Here is a 19,609-nt window from a genome sequence, read left to right on the forward strand (position 1 = left end):
TAATAAAGAGGTCTGAGTGAGAACGCGCTCTCCTAAGACCTGAATGTCCTTCTTTTCTCCCATCTTCAGTGCTTTAGCCAAGTGGATCAGGTTCCCTCTCCTGAAGGAACAGAACTCTGTATGCAAAAAAAAAAAAAAAAAAAAAAAAAAGTCCTTCTTTTAACAATTTGTCTGCCAATTTGTCCAGAGCTTCTAACACTCATTGTTGGGAATAAAGGCAAGGCTCTACCTTGAAAAGACAAGACCCAAAAGGTGGGCGAGGGAGGAGGTGGTCATATGAGCGAGTTACCTGGAAAAGTCGCAGGTTCAAAGTTTACAGTTTCTAGCGCTCACGTTTTATCTGTTGAGAGTAGTGGATGCGGATAAACTGATCTACAGCAAGGAACTAATAAGTGAAATGAGGCAAATCAACATAAAACAGAGATTCATAATAGGCCTCCATTTCACAATACCAGACTGTACTGGTGCAAAAAGGCCCCTGGTTTGAGCACTCGTTTGAATTTGTTACTCAATGAGAAGCACACGTGCGCAGCTTGAATAACTGAAAATTCCCAATTACAGTTCCGACGAGTGAGGTTTTCTAGCCTCCTGTGAGTGACGAGCTAGACAGGCGCACTCAACCCAGTCCTGACGGGAGAGGGAGATGCTAGCCAGCCTACCTTTCTTCCTCTGAACAAAAGCGGTGATGGCTTTGTCAGGCCCCATTTGGAAACACAATATCAATCTTGCCTTATCCATATTATTGATGGGTTGTGGGTATTCTACTGTAATTATGTTAAAAATGAAAGATTTCAAAATGTGATTGGCAGGCTGATTGAAATAATGCATGTGATTAAACCCAGGGCCTGCTTGTGAAACTAAAGGGAGAATGTCAGTGGCAATTAACTGTATTTTCTTTAAAGTTTGCCAAGATTTCTCTTGGTTTTCGTTGTGTTATTATCAAATAACCCACCAAGGCACCTGGTGGTAGGCATTCTTCATAGTCTTCCTTAGAGGAGCCAATGGGATTGGAGGTAGAGATAAAAGGAATCCCCATCTCCTGTCTCTTACAGGTGAACTTTGCCAGCCTCAGGGGCTAGTACCGAGGACAGAGACCATTGAAGTTCTCTCTCCATCTCTCTTTCTCTTTCTGTCTCACTCTCTGTCTCAGGCTCTCTTGGCGTCCACCTGTCTCTCTTTCATCAACTCTTTTCCCCATCTTTCAATTCAAAACCCTTGGAGGGAGGAATTTATTAGCTCACCTTGGGTCAGACGTCCAATCAGATGCCCAGTTGGCTGCCGTTTTGTATGATGCGACTTCCTTCCTTTCACCTCCTACCCATGGCATTGGCCACAGATGGGTGGACTTGATGAGTAGGTCCCCTGCCAGATGTGAGGGAGCAGGTGGTCACAGCTGTCAGTGTGACCCCAGGCATGGGCCTGGCTGGGGTATAGTCCCGTCTCCTTTCCATTCAATGAGCACTTTCAGGGAACCTACAAGGTGCCACGCTCTTATCTGGACCCTGCTGGGTTTGGAGTCCATGAAATTCCAACCCTTCCCTGCCCCGTGGAATTCATACAGAACTGTGAAGACACAGGAAGCCCTCACTGACTTTCTCCAATAGTTTTAGCTGTTCTTATGCTAACAAGGACCCCTGTGTGGAAAAAGGATTCTTATCTTGGCCACATCCAGCCGTTTGGGGTTTTATCTTAAGTGGAGAGAAGGAGTCAAGTGCCCAAATCCTTCGGGTGAGACACAACCGTGGCACTTATCAAATGGGAACCTGGTCCCTCACAGCCCTGGGGATCACCCAAATCTTAGATGTCACTTCTTCTCAGAAGCCTTCCCTGATTCCCTGGACTGGGTTAGGAGCCTCTTCTCTGCACTGTTGCACTGCCATTGTTTTGAACTTAGCACATTGCTTTGTAATGAGTTTTTCTCTCAAGAAGGCTCTTGAGTGCAAGGAAAGACTGTGTCTTACTCACTTCTGTGCATAAGGCCCAGGATATAGAAGGATCTTGATGGATGCATGTTTGTTAAACAAATGACCTCTTGTCTTACCTTCCTACGGCTGCCGTAGCAAAGTACCACAAACTGGGTGGTTTACAACAGAAAGTTGTTGTCACGGTTCTGGAGGCCAGAAGTCTGGAGTCAAGGTGTCAGAAGGGCTGTGCTCTCTCTGAAGCCTCTAGGGAAGTATAGGTTCCAAGCTTCTCTCCTGGCTGCTGGTTGTTCCTTGGCTGTGGTCACAGAACTCCACTCTTCACGTGATGTTCTACCTATGTGCATGTTTGTGTCCAAATTTCCCCGCTTTTTTTTTTTTTTAGTGGTACACGGGCCTCTCACTGTTGTGGCCTCTCCCGTTGTGGAGCACAGGCTCCGGACGCGCAGGCTCCGCGGCCATGGCTCACGGGCCCAGCCGCTGCGCGGCATGTGGGATCTTCCCGGACCGGGGCACAAACCCGTGCCCCCTGCATCGGCAGGCGGACTCTCAACCACTGTGCCACCAGGGAAGCCCCAAATTTCCCCTTTTTATAAGGACACCAGTCACACTGGAGCAGAGGCCCACCTTACTCCAGTAGGACCTCATCTTAACTTAAATTCCTTCTACAATGAGCCCATTTCCAAATAAGGCCATCTTTCCAGGTACGGGGAGTTAGGACTTAAACATGAATTTTGGGGAGACCCAATTCAACCCATAGCAACTCTTTAGAAAGCTGGTCTCAAGGTTCCTTCTCCCAGACCTAACAGACTAGTTTGCAAGGTCACTATGACCCCACAACCACCCTGAGACAGATAGCCACGTGTTGCAGAGACTCTTAGATTCAGAGCCAGGATCTGAGTGCCAGGCTCCCCTCCCCGAGCAGGGCCCAGGCCTCTCCAGGAGTGGCCTGGTGAGGATGTTCACACTAGGCCTCCAGGACTCTCTTTCTCCTCCTGGGGAATGGGGTCCCCTCCCCAAGGCCTCTCAGCCCTGGCACATCCAGTCAGAAAGTGAAGGGGAGGCCAAGCTTCACCTTTAGCTGTACCAGGCAGACTCTGAACCCTGGGAGGAGAAGAATGGCTTGAAATTCCCCGAATGCCTTCCTCAAAGGGAGGTTTTTGCTGGCTTTGTCGTGAGGTCTTGGATTTAACTCAGGAACATGAAGACTCGCCACAGAGATGATCTTGCCGTGGGAACGAAAGACCGGCTGACATGGCGTTATTGCTCGGCTCCTGGAGTTGCATGAAGTTCTCATTAATTAACGAAACCCACCTACCAATGATGTTCTTCATATTTATACTGTGTTCTTCCTCAAATGGGCCACTGTTCCTGTGACTTCAGAATTGTGGCTAAATGAAGTGACACCTGCTGGGGCAGGAGACAGCGTGAGAATGAACTGTGAACTAGGAGACGAGCCTGAAAAGTGTGTGTGTGTGTGTGTGTGTGTGTACACATGTGTGCGCACACACTGCTTCCTATCTTTTCACAGGTTATTTTTTTACTCCATCTGACGCTCTGAGCTTGTCCAGTGTTCTGTGTATCTCTTGCTGGGCACTAAGCCACCCCAAAATTTAGTGGCATAAGACAACAGCCATTTCATTATATGCACAATTTTGTGAGTTTAGGAAGGGGGGCAGGAATGTGAGACATCTCTGCTGCACGATGGGTTGGCCTCAGCTCAGATGACTTGAACAATCAGAGGTCGCTGAGCCGCTCCACCAAGTCTGCATCTCTGGGGGCTTGGTCCTGGCTGCTGGCTGTGTTCATCGATGCTTCTCCACCTTGTGTTTGTTAGGACTGTATTATCCAGGAGGGCATTTGCACTCACGTGTCTGATGACTGGGCTGGGATGACTAGAACAGCTGGGGCTGGCTGGCTAGGCATCTTGCTCTCAGTACATACCTCCAAGTGGCTAGCTTGGGCTTCCTTACAGCGTGGTGGTCCTAGGTGAATTGAACAGCTGGCCCCCTTCCAGAGTGAATATTCCAGGGCTAGGAGGAAACTCCAAGGGTTCTTATTACCTAGACTTAGAATTCACGGTGTCCCTTCTCCCACATTGTATTGGCCGAGGAAGTCACTAAGGCCAGTCCTGATTCAAGAGGAAGGGAAACAAACTCCACCTCTCTGTCGGAAGATTGACAGAATTTGCAGCCACATTTAAGCTTTAAAACTCATCCTGCCTGTCAGCCGTTGACCAATGCTCCAGGTGGTCTCTCCAAGCCCTTCTCCTCGGGGTCTCAGAACTACCATTCTTAACCACAGATCTAACCATGTCATTCTCCTGCCCCTTGCACACACCCACTCATGTGCACGCACACACACACACACACACTCACAAATACGGAGCTCCTCAATCGCCTCTGAAGGATACCTAAGCTCTTGGCATTCATGGCTCTGTAAGTTCTGCATGACCTGGTTTCTACTTACCTTTCTACTCCTCTCCCTCAACCCCTGTTCTCCATCCTGATTTAATTACACTGGTCCCTCCATATCCACAGGGGGAATTGGTCCTAGGCCCCCACGCTCACTGTGAATACCAAATCCTCACATGCTCAAGGCCCTTTTATATAATGGCCTAGTGCAGTCGGCCCTCCATATCCATGGGTTCTAGATCCACGAATTCAATCATCTTGGAACCTGCAGATACAAAGGGCCAAGTGTACTTGTAATTCCAGAAATCCCCTGTCTTCCTTCAGGGCCTTTGCATGTGCTGCCTCCGTACCACGCCTGCTCCTCGGTCGATTTCCTCTGGCAGCAACTCATCTTTCAGAGGAAGCTTCTCTGACCTCCGCCCCGCCCCATCCCACCCTACAAGGTGCACCTTTATCTTATGCACCTTGTCACTCTGCATGGTAACCATCTGTTCAGGCGTCCTTCCTCCCTTTTAGACGATGAGCTCCTTGCAATCAGGAGCCGTATTTCTGAGGGGGTTGTCTTTGCCTGGGAAAGGACCTGGAAGCAGTGTGCATTCTGTGAATGTGGAATGGGTGTAGGAATTAATGCTTTGAGAACAGGCGGATGGTGTGGCCTGAGGAATGGCTTCATGTTAGAATTTCTGAGTGATAGCATATGAAGCATCAGAGCTAAGAAATAGCTGAAAAGTCTGTTTCAGCCTCTGGAATCTTGGAGCCCTGCTTTCCAAGTGTGTTCTGCCTCCCACTAGTGGCATGGAATGAGGATAGATGCTGCTTGTGGGAAAGATGTTCAGTGGTGGAATAAGTTTGGATAAAATGAGATTGAATAAAATGCACTGATGGGCATTGAAAACCTCCTAACAGAAAGTACAGGATGCCATGTTTCCCAAACTTACTTTACTCTGGAACCCTACTAGGACCACTGGTCCATGGTACACACTCTGGGAAGTTTGTTTTATTATCCCAGCTTCCCATTGATGCTCTGCCCACAGCCCTTTGCAGGGGATACTCCTGCATTTAGCTCCTGACCACCCGGCAGGGGACCAAATGTCCCAGGACCCAGCTATTGGCAATTGTCAGTTACCAAGAGGTGCCCATGATACGCTCTTTTCCACGGCAGGTGACTGAGCTGCGAGGTCACATGGAATTGGGGATGGAGGCAATCATATGGGTTCAAGCACAACATAAGTGACCATGACAGTTCTTTTTTTCCCCTGTTTTAAAAAACAAGTATAGTGATGAACTATATTACATAAGTTACAGGTGTACAATATAGTGGTTCATAATTTTTAAAGGTTATACTTCATTTATGGTTATTATAAAATACTGGCTATAGTCCCCATGCTGTTCAATATATCCTTGTAGCTTATTTTATACACAATAGTTTGTACTTCTTAATCCCCTACCTCTATATTGTCCCTCCCCCGTCCCCGCTGGTAACCACTGGTTTGTTCTCTATATCTGTAAGTCTTCTTTTTTTGTTATGTTCACTAGTTTGTTGTATTTTCTAGATTCCACATATAAGTGATATCGTACAGTATTTGTCTTTCTCTTGTCTGGCTTATTTCTCTTAGCATAATACTCTCGAAGTCCATTCATGTTGCTGTAAATGGCAACATTTTCTTCCTTTTATGGCTGAGTAGTATTCCATTATGTATATAGACCACTTCTTCTTTATCCATTCATCTGTTGATGGACACTTAGGTTGCTTCCATATCTTGGCAATTGTAAATAATGTTGCTATGAATATTGGGGTGCAGGTATCTTTTCAAATTCATTTTTTCAGATATATACCCAGGAGTGGGATTGTTGGATCATTTGGTAATTCTATTTTTAGTTTTTTGAGCAACCTCCGTACTGTTCTCCATAGTGGCTGCACCAACTTACATTCCCACCAATGGTGTAGGAGGGTTCCTCTTTCTCCACAACCTCACCAATATTCGTTATTTGTGTTCTTTTTGAGGATAGCCATTCTGACAAGTGTGAGGTGATATCTCATTGCGGTTTTGATCTGCATTTCCCTGATGCGTAGCGATGTTGAGCATCTTACCATGACAGTTCTGTGACGTATTCAAATGTCCCTTTACAATGAGGAAGTGGAGATTTCAAGAAGTCAATGGCTTGCCCAGGGTAAAGCCGAGAGATCAGTGGTCTCTGTGCTCTAAGTGTGCGCTTCTTCCACTGCTCCACTGCTCTCAGTGGGACCCAAATCCCTCAGTTATTGAAGAATCTGGTCAACCAGGGACAGGGAACCTGTGTTCACCGAGCACCTCTATGTACCAGGCTTCTTAGCAACTGTAATAAATCAGCCACTCCCAAGAACACTGGGAACTAATATTATGGAACTTATGTCACAGATGAAGTACAACCAAGGTTGTACTTTGATGAAGTACAACCAAGGACACACACTGGGAGTAACAAAGGGAGTTAGAATTAAGCTCCTTGGGCCTAATTCTAAATTCTGGATGGCCTGGATGTCTTTGCTTGAGTCACATGCCTGAAGAGGCTTGTTGCAGTCCAACCAGAAATGGTTTCAATATCTGCAAATGGGTGTATGGAAAGTGCAGCCCTCTGAAACATGTCTTACTCACTAGCTGGAGGTCCAGCCCCACCGTGGGATTAGCTGTTGCCTGGGCTGCTTCCAGAGAAGCCTTCTGGGGAAAAGGATCAATGGCAAAATTGGTAGATCCAGCAAGGCTTTTGCAATAAAAGCTTTTTATGCCTCTTGTTCAAAGCATTTAAGTGCCTTTTAGATCACAGATTGAACCATCGACATTATAAAGTGGAACCTTTTAATACCAAAATACACTTCCAGAGTAAAATTCCATTATGGGGAAAAGCATTTCACGGCACCAGGCTAGATAATTATTCTCTCACGTGTAATAGGATGTATGAAATGTTTGATGATAAACAGTTTCTCAGCACTGCAATAAGACAACTCACACCGCTCTGTGTGTGTGTGTGTATGTGTTGTATACACATAAGAAGTTCCATCTCATTTTGGACACCAGTTTCTTTACCCGTAAATAGTAAGAATTGGACTTGATGGGCTCCGAGGTGCTTCCTGCTGTCAGATTACATGGAAAAGCCATTTTCCCACTCTTGGTTTCCATTCCCTCATCCTTAAAATTAGGGCTTTTGAATCAATCAGGGAACTTTTAGTTGCAAGTGATAACTCAAAGTGGCTTAAGCAAAAAAAAAAAAAAAAAAAAAGACTATTTTGGCTCACGTCGCTAAAAATCTCAGGAGTGTTCTAGGTTCAGGCATGGGTGTGTGCAGCAATGTTACCAGGACTTGGTTGCCCTCTGTCTCTTGACATTGGGGTCAGTCATGCTCCCTCCCTTTGCCCCCAGGTTCACATTCTGGCGGCTTGGCCAAGTCAGTAGGAGGAGAACTTCTTTCTCCCAGAATTTCCAACCACAGCCCCTGGATTGAATCTCATTAGGCTTGGATTGGATCACGTGTCTATTCCTGAGCCAATCACAGTTTTCAGGTACAGCTACACTAATTGGCCAGGCCTGGGTTACATGACAACCTAGAGCAGAAGCAGGGAGTGGTGTCAGCGCCTTCCAACTGTGAAATAAAAGTTATAGAGGATGGTTCCCTTTGGAATTGTGGGAAGCTGCTGATAGAGGAAGGGGGAGAGGATGTCAGGCAGAGGAAACAACAGATATCCATTTGGGGTTAGAACTAGTTCTAGCTGGCCCTGAGGCTTGCTCAAGCTCTAGAAGCTTATGAATAATAAATGCTTAGTGCCAGAGGCACTTTTGTGATTATTCAATCCAATGTTTTTCCTTCAAGTTAAAGAGACTGAGGCTCAGAGGGGAGAAGTGACTTACTCAAGGTCTCTTGAGTCTTCAGTAGCAGGCCTACCACGAAAATTCAGGTCTCTTACCCTCAGCTCCATGCTCTTGAACTCTCCTCTTTGAACTATGCAGCTAGGGAGGCCTCCTGGGAAGGGTTGACCCAAGGGAGCCTCTTCTCAATGTCTGGTTAGGGCTTTGCTGTTAATGCTTGCTTCCGCTGACAGCAACACTTTGGCCCAGCCAATTTAGGATATTTCAGAGTGACTGATACCTTCCAAGTTTCCTTATGCAGAGTCAGGAATCTCAGGTGTGATTTCTGATTATGCTACTGATTTGCTGTGTACTCTTGGTCAGGTCACTTAACCTCTCTGGGCACTGATTTCTCAATGTGTAAATTTACCCTGATATCAAGTTCCTCCTTATTGCTTCTCTCGCCATAGATACTTCTGGGATCTCTTGTGTTCTAGAAGGTCATCTAATACATTCCTCCAAAATCAGGGTTTCTGTGAAGGCTTGGCTAACCCCCCTCAGGAAGAGTTTGCATTTTAACAAAGGAGTTTAAAGAGTACAGTGGCTCTCTAATAATGGGAGTGTTTCAGGCAGTGTGGGATGGCCACATGTCTGGCTCTGGAGAAGACACACCTGGGTTCAGATCCTGACTCCTCTGTGTGTGTGACCTTGAGCAGCTGGTCTAACGTTTTCAGCCTCTGTTTCCATCTCTGGAGAGTGGGGATCGTTCAGAGTGGTTGTGCTTGGGCCAGAGCAGGCTCCAGTTTGGGAGGGCACGTGACAGCAGGGGACATGCCCAGCAACACCTGGGGTCAATGGGAAATGTCGGCACAGCCCCCTCTCTGTATCCCATTAGAGGAAATTACAACAGTGACGTTGCTATCTCTGGTGTTGTGGGCTGAATCCTGTCCCCAACAAGATATGTCCAAGTCCTAACCCCCATACCTGCGAATGTAACATTATTTGAAAATAGGGTCTTTGCAGCTGTAATCAAGTTGAAGATTTTGAGATGAGATCATTTAGGGTGGGGCCTAAATCCAATGACTGGTGTCCTTAAAAGAGAAAGGAGAGGGAAACTTGATGCACACAGAGAAGAAGGCCATGTGAAGACAGAGGCAGAGATTAGAGTGATGCTGCCACAAGCCAAGGAGCACCAAGAAGTGCCTGGAGGGCTTCCCTGGTGGCGCAGTGGTTGAGAGTCCGCCTGCCGATGCAGGGGACGCGGGTCCGTGCCCCGGTCCGGGAAGATCCCGCATGCCGCGGAGCGACTAGGCCCGTGAGCCATGGCCGCTGAGCCTGTGCATCCGGAGTCTGTGCTCTGCAACAGGAGAGGCCACAACAGTGAGGGTCACAAACAAAACAACACAAACAAAAAAAAGAAATGCCTGGAGCCACCAGAAGCTGGAAGAGGCAAGGAAAGATTCTCCCCTAGTTTCTGACCCTGCTGACACTTCGATTTTGGACTTCTGGTCTTCAGACCTATGAGCGAATACATTTCTGTTCTTTTAAGTCACAATTTGTGGCAATTTGTTGTGGCAGCCACAGGAAACTAATACAGCTACCAACCAGAGTTTATGAGAAAACAGAAACTTTGTAAGTTCTGTGGTGTTGACTCAAACTGCCTTTTTTCTTTTTTTTTTTTTTTGCGGTACGCGGGCCTCTCACTGTCGTGGCCTCTCCCGTTGCGGAGCACAGGCTCCGGACGCACAGGCTCAGCGGCCATGGCTCACGGGCCCAGCCGCTCTGCGGCATGTGGGATCTTCCCGGACTGGGGCACGAACCCGTGTCCCCTGCATCGGCAGGTGGACTCTCAACCACTGCGCCACCAGGGAAGCCCAAAACTGCCTTTCTGACTACAAGAAAATTCTCATCTCTGTCTTTCTCTCTCTGTCTTTCCCCTCCCCTCTATTCATTCTCAGCATGTGCCCTATCTTTATGTTCAGTCTGATTAACCATGGAAATTTCCCCTACTGAGCTGATTAATCAAAATACTGAGTCATTCATATTACACTTAGAAATTCCTGATCGTGCTTCAAAACAGTCAGTAACAGATATGTACAAATAAACCCAACTACAAACTGGAGTGATTATTGGTGATTTAATTCCATCCAGGATCATAACAGGGGGTGAAGTTATATGGCAGGAATGCATATTTAATGATATATGTTTACTAATAGAAAATATATTAATAAATTATACACGCATAGGCTTTGGTGAGTCAGCCATCCCAAATGATTCATTTGTTCATTCAACAAATTTTTATTGGACTGTGTACCAGGCACTGTGCAAGCCCTCTGCTCTTAGGAATCTTTCTAGTGCAGGAGACAAACAGCTGAATGTGCAGTGACGTTGGTTGTTGACTTTGGTGGTGAGTGCTTTAAAGGAAGGATGCAGGGTGCTGAGAGAGGCGAATTTGAATGCAGTGGTTGAGGGCATGGGCTCTGGAGGCAGAGCCCTTGGATTTGAATCCCAGCACTGCCACTCATTACCTGTATGCCTAAAAGAAGCTACTGACATTGTTGGGTCTCCCTTTCTTAGTTCCCTAATCCTTAGCCATAGTCCTTCTTCTTCAGGCCTGGTACATTTTGGGTTTCATTGGACAGCCTGAAATTAACTAGAAATTAACCAACCTCCTCTGACTTGGTAGGGCTCAGACTCCAAACTCCCTTGCAGTGGTTAGCAGCTGAAATCTCCACCTGCTCTTCTAACCTTCCAATTATTGTTTCCCTTTTGGGCAGCCTTGGAGTTTTGCTCATGCAGGTGCGATCCATTGATCAGCCAAAGATTTTAGGGGTGTTTATATAGAGGCTTTCGGGCTGCCCTGTGGCTCTGTCCATTCTGAGATCCTCCGCCCCTCCCCAATTTCCAGCTTGTTCAGACTCCACCCTCTGACTCTTCAGGCTAAAAGGACTGTGGCTTTCTTTTTGAGTTCTAGCCACCCTGTGGCCTGTGGACTGGGGAGTGTCCTCAGTGGAAAAGTCAGATAAACATGGATCTCCTGCAGGGTGGCTCCCTGTTTTCAAGGGTCAAATCCCCTTCAGTTTCTGCCTGCTGTTGGCTACTGTCCTGTGGGAGGTGAGTATGAATAAGCAATTCCACCATTACCACCAGAATGCTCTGATTTCTTTTTTTAGTCCACACTTGGTCCTTGGGTTAGTTCCTCTGTCTCTTGGATAATCCATTCTCATTTCTAACAACAAGCTGACTATATGCTGATGATTCCCGAGCTCTTCTCTCCACCCTCTGAAATCTGTGTAGATGTGAACATAAAGGTAGAGAAAAGGGCCTTGAAGACCTAGAAGTTGGAGCCAAAGAAGAAGTGCTGGCAGGAAGCACCGCAAAGGAGCATTCAGAAAAGGAAAGAGAACCTTGGGCAGAAAAGTGTTATAGAGGCCAGGAGGAGAAAGTGCTTTAAGGAGAGAGAATGGGCAACGGTGGAACAGAAATCTTGTCTTGTTTATCCCTATCCTGAGAACCTAGCGCAGCGCCCGGGCCTTAGTAGGTGTTCACTAAACCTTTGTTAAACAGTAAATGAATGAACTTCAGTTTAAACTAGCGGATGCCTCGAAGGGCTCTGCACTAGGTCCTGAATCCTCTGAAAGCTGCTTAACAGAGTTTTTAAACACCTGAGGCCTTATCTCTATGCTAAGCTAAGACCAATGACAGTCAGGGGAAAGAATGATCAAGTTCACAAATTGTCCTGTGGCTTATATTTTAATTCTCAAAGATAAATGTTACCTCAGGTCATGCTTTCTGCCTCTGCTGCAGGTGTTAGCTTATGAAAATATTGGCTGAGCTCAGCTCCCTGGTGTGAAATGCAAATCCTGGGAAATTACAACCTGGGTTTCTTTTATTAATGGTCACTAATGGTTTGCAATCAAGACACACCTGTTAGAGGCAAAACAATTGACTTATTTGCTTGACGTGCGTATAATTTATCAACAGCCTGATTATTCATTCTCTCTCAAGGTATTCACCAGAGACAAATAGGCAGAAAAAGAGCGTAAAAAAGTCCACTGATCTAGTTTTAGTAAGCAGTGTGGAGTTATCACAGCTTTGGAGTCAGACAGTCCTGGGTATAAAACTGCATTCTGTCACTAACGAGTCACAACCACAGTTAAATCTCCTGTTCTCACCTGTTAGGTAATGATAATCAGACCTACCTTTCGGGGTTGATAATGAGGATTAAATAAGTCACTGTCCTCTCAAGCCTTCCCATAATAGATTTGCTTTTTCATTCCAGTCCCCTTTTGCTATTTTCTAGGAATTCTGTTAATCTACACTTGAGCTCGACACTTATCTCATGATCAGATCCCAGATTTCTGAAGATCTGGGGCCATGTGCATTCTTCATTGTGTAAAATCCCACATTCCTTTTGACACCAAGGAAGACCATAATCATTGACATCGTAGAGCTGAGTTCAAATCCTGCCTCCACCACTTACTGGCTATATGATTTTGGGCAAGTTGCCTAAGTTCCCTAAGACTTAATTTCCTCACCTGTAAAATGAGCTAATGATGGTACCTACCTCATAGAGCGGCCGGGAAAACCAAAGGAGATTCTAGATGTAAAGTACTTGGGACCATGTCTGGCCCATGGCAACTGCCAAAATATGTTGGTTGCTATTATTTTAAAATATTTGCCTATAGACTAATTGATAGGCTATGGGTTAGTTAAAGCAAGGAGTTAGTGATGATGAGGATGTGTGGAATAAAGGAAAAATGCATCTTCCACACGGTGACTATATTTGGCAACAATTCTCTCCAATTCTCTTGTGATAAAAGGATTCTGTTTTGCTCAGAGCCCCTTTGAGTCTCATAATAATGCTTATATATAGTGCCTTTTGTCCCAGAATCTTGGAGCAGCCCTGAAATCAAAACATAACACGAGTTGGATGGTTGCAAAGATAAAAGCAACAATTTGCTTTTGTTTTTGGAAAAGCTCTCCTTCTTTTCGTAGTTTACAACTTGGCAGCTGGTTGTGAACACGTATGTGTATTTGACCTGGGTCTATGGCAAACCACTGACAATACATGATGACAGCTGCTTGTAGCTTGGCTCCTGGAGACGGAGTGACATGAGAAGTGGACCTCATGGTGTTTGGAAGGAGGAAAATAAGAGAGGGATGAACAGAAGGGGGAGGCAAAACCTTTACTGAGTGCCTACCAGGGGCCAGGAATTTCACACATGCTATCTCATTCAATCCCAACAACTGCTAGCCTTTACTGATGAGGGCGGAAGCTCAGTGAGGTTAATAATTTATCCAAGGTCACACAGCAATTAAATGGCAGAGGGAGGTTCCAGACTCAGGTCTGTCTCCTCCTATCACATTACCACACTGCTTCTCTCTTTCTCTAAGGATGCTTGTCTTCACTTTCAAAAAGTGTGGAGTGGGAAAAATGAGGAAAGCTCCATATCCGTGGGTGTTTGAGAGTGTCAGATCCAGTATGCAATGTGGGGAGTGGAATGAAGGGGAGAGATGATCCAGAGAGAAGTTCTGAGGAAGCAAGCACCAGGTATCCTAGAATTCAATAAATTCTAAGACTCCATCAGTTCTAAGATGCCCCATTATTTTATGTGCTACTAATAAAGAAAAAATAAAATCACCACCAATTACAACTGGCATTGGTTGTAAGACATACTCTGATTTCAGAGACATTAAAATGTGAAAAAGCTTGCATGTTCGAATTGCTATGTCATTTAGCAAGGCCAGGTCCTCTCCTGTATTAGCTGAAGTTTAATGCAGGACACAATGACCGTTCTAGCTATTTTAAGTACAAAGGGATTTAATATAGGGAGTTAGGTACTTGTAAAGTCACTGAAGGGCTAGACTAGCAGGCACTAGTGAGAGCAACACAGAACTGCCTTACCTAGGAAGCCACTAGCTCTGCCACAATCAAAAGGGGGAAGAAATGACGAGACTGCCGTTGGGACTAGAGAGGTTAGGAATTCTCGTCACTTGCACAGTTAGAGGGAACACAGACCACCACTCTCACTTCTGACACCAATTGCAAATTTAGTAGAGGGTTCCCCAAACCACCCTCGGTTTTGACAACTTGCTAGGAGAACTCACAGAACTCACTGAAAGCTGTATACCCATGGATATATTTTATTATGGGGAAAGGATGCAGATTAAAATTGCAAGGGCAGAAGCAGAGGCCAGGAGGGTTTGGAATGTGGAGCTCCTCTGCCCGTGGAGTTAGGAAAGTGCTACTTTCCCAGCATCAGTCTGTGACAATACATGTGGAGTAATTGCCAACCAGTCACTTAAGCCTCAGTGTCTAGAGTTTTTACTGGGACTCCACTGCAAAAGTATGATTCATTGCCTACATGCTGATCTCAGTCTCCAGTCCCTGTGGAGTTTGACTTATACTGTGTGACCCAAAGCACCCATCGTAAATTGCATTGTTGGTCCTTCTAGCATGGCCAGCCTCTACCCTGTGTCATATTGTTGGAAACAAAGACACTCCTATCTGCCATTCCAAGGTCTTGGAGATCACCTTGCTGAGGACGAAGACCAGAGCCCTTTTGGGGCAAAGTTAAATTCTTTACTACAGAAACTCACAACTGCACGCGCCACCCAGGGGTCAGGAAGCTCCTACTGCCACCAACACAACTGCTTTCTGATGGCATTAGACAAATGGCACTGGAACACTGCTGCAGAAAAATCCCGAGACTTCATTACTGTGTTGACACCTTACTTTGCCTCCAAATCTTCCTTGAGGAATCTCACCGGTGGAACCTAACTTGCATCCAGAGTCCTAAGCATTAGGGTGCCTGGCAAATGCAGGTTTTAGCTTTGCAGCCTCTGCAGCAGCAAATGACAATAGAAGGCAGTAGAAATGTGTGTGAGCATCAGTAGACCGTATCTGCCACTCCTTCCGACAAGTGGGCAGAAAGCAACCCATCCGCTGGCAGCTCACATCATCCTCAGCTCAGGGAGTTTCACCAGTACAATGTGAAACATTTCAGTCATTCTTGGAGGCTCGCACATTAAATCTTTCTGTACCATTAATCTCGCAAATCTTGGGGAAGACAAATAACCATGGCATCCTGAAAACATGCTCAGGAGATATAAACACGTGAAATGAATGGTTGGTGCACTGCATGGAGAGTGGTTAAGTGTTTGGTCTTCTGAATTAGCCTAAACCTTGACTTAAAGCCCACATGTATCACTTAGTAGCTATGTGACTTGGATCAGTTACTTACCTTCTCTGAGCTTCAATTTCCTTATCTCTGTAGTCAGGAGAGGGATAATATCAAATGCCAAGGGTTATTGTGAAGATTTCTTGAAATGTTGTTTGCAAATTATTAGTGAATTCCTGAAAAGTGCTTAAAACTTAATAAATGGAAGCTGCCATCATCACCATCACCATCATCATTATCAGGACAAAGAAAAGGACAAGCAGGAAACATTTGCCTAGGACTTTGAAACTTCATTCATCCACTTCTGACCTCAGAACAACCCATAATCATTAATTATTGTATCATTAAATCCCAAAGAACCTATCTCTACTATTGTGGAAGTCACTAGATAAGTTCAGCAGAGTAACTAGGTCAGTGTTACCTTGTCTATGAGGCCTGGCAGAACAATTTGTTCTGCTTCCTGCATTCTCACTGCACAGAGTCTAAGTGCCACCATATTATCTCATTACATTTTCCAAGAGTCAGCAGCTGTGATTGATATCAGGATGGATTTGGAGTCAGCCAGCTCTATCGGCCACCACTAGCTGTACGACCTTGAGCAAATCATTTCACTTCTCTGGGATTTTGTATCCTCATCTGGACACTGGGGATTATATCACCCACCTCTCAGGGTTACATGAAATGGTTTTCCCAACACATAGGAAATAAATGCTCATAAAAATCATAGTTACTAGAATTTGTGAACACGTCTGGCTCTCCCACTGGATTATGAATCTGTAAGGACACTGTGACTGGCACATAATAAGTGCTCAAAAGCCCTTGCTAAAATGGAAATAGGGGCTCTGGGCCCTGGAATGAGATGAGACATCAAAAGGGAATGGATGAGTAAGAACCAGGATCAGCGTACTCGGAAGACTTCTGAACATATTCTGTTCCTCATTCCTCTCTCTTTCCCCTCCTCCCAAGAGGTAATAATTCCTTGGGTGGTTGTTAGGATGCCTACACTGGGCAACGACACCCCAGCAGCTTTGTTCCAGGAGGATCAAAGCCCTTCTCAGACACGGCCTCATCTACCTCCCATCAGCCTTGGGAGGCACAGAACTTGTTGGTCCAGGATGACTGTGCCCATTCTACAGATGAAAAGGACAAGGACTCATGAACTGACTCACTGGTAGATCCAGTGTCTGCTGAAGACTGCCTGGGCAGTGTTGCTTCCTAGTGACTATCGTGCTTGTTTGAATTCCCCAGACTGAGTTTCCGCCATGGTCTAGCTACTACCAACCTCCTCTCCCTTTTCCAAAGTGCCCTGTATTACGGTTCCCATTCTGTGCCTTTATACTCGGGTTGGAGAGTTCCTGGAAGTAAAAGAGGACACTCCAGGGCCTATGTGGCAGATCAATACAGATCCCATGCATAGATCCTCGGCTGGTCTGCCCTTGATGGGCAGCAGGAACAATATTTATTAATTGGGCTGAACCCAGTCATGGTCCACACTGCTTTATCCATGATAATCCTTTGTCACAGAATCCCTTTACCTGACCATGCCAGCATCTTGCACAAATCTCTATCACAGTATTGACATTATTATGCTAGAAGTATCCTCATGTACTGAGGCTGTGCATAAAGAGCCAGTAAAAACAACATTTGGAACTAGATTTGAGGGCCTGGAATCATTTAAACTTTTTGAAGTTTTTTCCTGTTTAAGAACTGAGATATCGTATATGAAAAAGCACAGTGTGTAATACATAGCAAGGCCTCCTTAAACATTCGTTAAACCAGAACTTCCAGATTTCCCAGAGGTTAGCCCAATCCCTGGCTCACAGTGAGTGCTCAGTAAACATTTGTTTGGACTGTAGAGATATTTTTGAATATATGGCAGGACTATACTCGTGAATATTTCCTCCCAAGTTCAATTCTAAAGCCCAGCCCCAGCAAGTCCTCAAGGGTCAATCTTCTACAGAATCCTGATGTTGATACCAAGCTATCAACTCATAAACATTCATCGAGGGCCTCCTGTGTCCCAGCGCTGTATCCCCACCTACAGCATCTCAGATACACAGTCTCTGTGACAGCAGCTTGGAATAATGTCCTGCCATGCTCTGCACTGGTAGGACATCTCAGCACGTGTGCATGGTGCCAGAGAAGTTGGTAATTGCCTTGGGACATGGTTGCATTTAAGCATCGTTTAACAGTAAGTCATCTGAGTTAGGATGAGGGAGCCATGAGTTCCAGAATAAATACATTCCATTCTCACCTTGGAAAACTCCAGACACTGTTGCTGATTTAAGTGTCTTTCAAGGCCAGCCAATTGTCAACCCAGTGTGGAATCAGGGACATTTCTTCTGCACGTGTTTGGTGAAGTTAGGGGAACATGGTCACTATGTGACAGATAAGTCTTGTTCTAAGTCTTCTTAGTGTGTGTGTGTGTGTGTGTGTGTGTGTGTGTGTGTGTGAAGAATATCTTTCTCTCAATGGATTCTGGCCACAGATTCTTGCTGGGGAATCCACACCTGTGAGATGTGTGAATCTTGAGACCTCTTTGCCGACAATTAATCATCGAGTGCTCACCTTGTGTATGTGTTTCCATCAGGGTCTCAACAAGAAGCAGACGACGTGTTTGAAACAGGGTTTATTTGAAGAGAGTTTATCTGTAATGAGAGTATTGCCAAAGTGTGAGGGTGGGAACCACGGGGATGGGGCAGTAACCTTGTCTCAGCAGCAGCTGTGGTGTTATCAGTTGCAGGTCTGAGGCACAAAGGGAGGGAGCTGTCACTGCAAGCTGGAGGGGAGGGCCAGGCAGCAGTGGCCTTCAGCCGAGGGCCCCAGCCAACTGGAGGTGACCTTGCCAACAAGGATCCCAGGAAATCCTTACCTTCAGCGACAACTCTCTTCCCTTCCACTTCTCTGTGGGGTTCTCTACTGGCCAAATCCACCAGAAGCCAGGGGCACAGGAACTTGGAAGTGGTTTGTACAGCTCAGCCTCCTGGGGTTGAGGGCAGGCTGGAGGAGCATCTGGAGCACGTGGGGGTATCTGGAGGAGCAAATGTGGGTCATCAGGCACAATACTGCACTGTCCAATGGACAGAGTTCACACAATTTTGGGGTCCACTCAAAGAAAATCATGCAAAAATATCTTACCTTGGCAAATAAAAAAACCCCAGAGCTATTAACAGAAGGCTTTGGAAGAGACCTGTGCTTAAACTTCATTACTGTAGTTTCACTGTAAATCTCCCTCTGCCTATGGCTTTGGTGACTCTGACCTAGAGCAGCATCCCAGCCCTCAATAAGCTTACAGTCTCATGGGTAATGGAGGCGTGGACAACTGATTAGAATTACAAAGCAAACTGTGACATAAGAGAATTACAGAAGGAATACTACAGAAGGTTAGGTAGGCATTGACATAGGCTTTGACAGACAGGTAGGATTTAGACTCATGGCTGTGAATGGACAGAATAATATTAATACTCTACGATTTATTGGGCATCTACTACATACAAAGCACTGTCTCTACGTACAAGGCACTCATTTAATCACGACAGAAACAGGAAAATGAGACTCACAGAGGTTAAGTCATTTAGGTCACAAAGCTACAGAGTGGAAGAGCTAGGATCTGATCGCGAGCTGTTTGCTTCCAGAGCCAGGCCACAGCATACTGAACCAAGCTGCTGTGGGATGAGCTTCAGGGTGTGGACCAGAAGGGGGGAAAACGCAAGCGCCTGTAGGCAGAGGAGACACTCGGCCAAAGGAGAACGTAGGATTCTTTTACATCCAACTCTTTGTCAACACACTTATTATTATAATTTAATAAATAAAGCTACTGCGAACACCGGCAACAATTATTTCAGTTGCTACAGCATTGCCGGGTACAGCATCTGACCAGAAGGACGGACTCCGAGGCTGTAGACCACATTTCCCAGAAGCCCACGGGGGCAGAGGGACCGGGATCTCGCTTTGCCAGTAAAAGACTCCATTTCCCAGCATGCAGTGGTAGCGCCGGCCCGCGGCTCCAGGCGTTTCTGGGGAGGGGGCGGGGCCATCTCGGGCTCCGCCCCGCCCCGCACGTTCCCGCTCGCCCCGCCTCTCACGCTCGCCTGAGCCAATGGGAAGGCCGCATACTGCGGGGTGTGAAGGGGCCGGAGCAGCTGAAGAGTTGCGAGTCGGCGAAACCGGCGGGAAGTTCGTATTGAGCGGAAGGCGACGGGTCTGCAGCTCGGGGTAGGGCGGCCATTCGCCGAGCGGTCCGAGAGCGCCAGCGCCGAGAGGGCGCCAAG

The 19,609-nt window shown here is 46.2% G+C and overlaps 1 protein-coding gene across 4 annotated transcripts in view; it reads left to right on the top strand.

The window, feature by feature from the left end:
- The first annotated feature begins 19,478 nt into the window (after positions 1-19,478).
- VRK1 (VRK serine/threonine kinase 1) overlaps positions 19,479-19,609 on the top strand; it is an 81,452-nt gene continuing 81,321 nt past the window's right edge. For 3 of the 4 annotated variants that reach the window (XM_024759104.1, XM_024759087.1, XM_024759096.1), the window contains exon 1: positions 19,499-19,553. The gene's annotated coding sequence lies outside the window, so the exon portion shown is untranslated. Of the gene's footprint in view, positions 19,554-19,609 lie in introns of all 4 variants that reach the window. The other variant, XM_024759079.1, reaches the window with a different exon arrangement.

The sequence above is a fragment of the Neophocaena asiaeorientalis genome, unplaced genomic scaffold, assembly GCF_003031525.2.
Source record: "Neophocaena asiaeorientalis asiaeorientalis breed wild unplaced genomic scaffold, Neophocaena_asiaeorientalis_V1.1 scaffold476, whole genome shotgun sequence".
Taxonomy (NCBI): domain Eukaryota; kingdom Metazoa; phylum Chordata; class Mammalia; order Artiodactyla; family Phocoenidae; genus Neophocaena; species Neophocaena asiaeorientalis.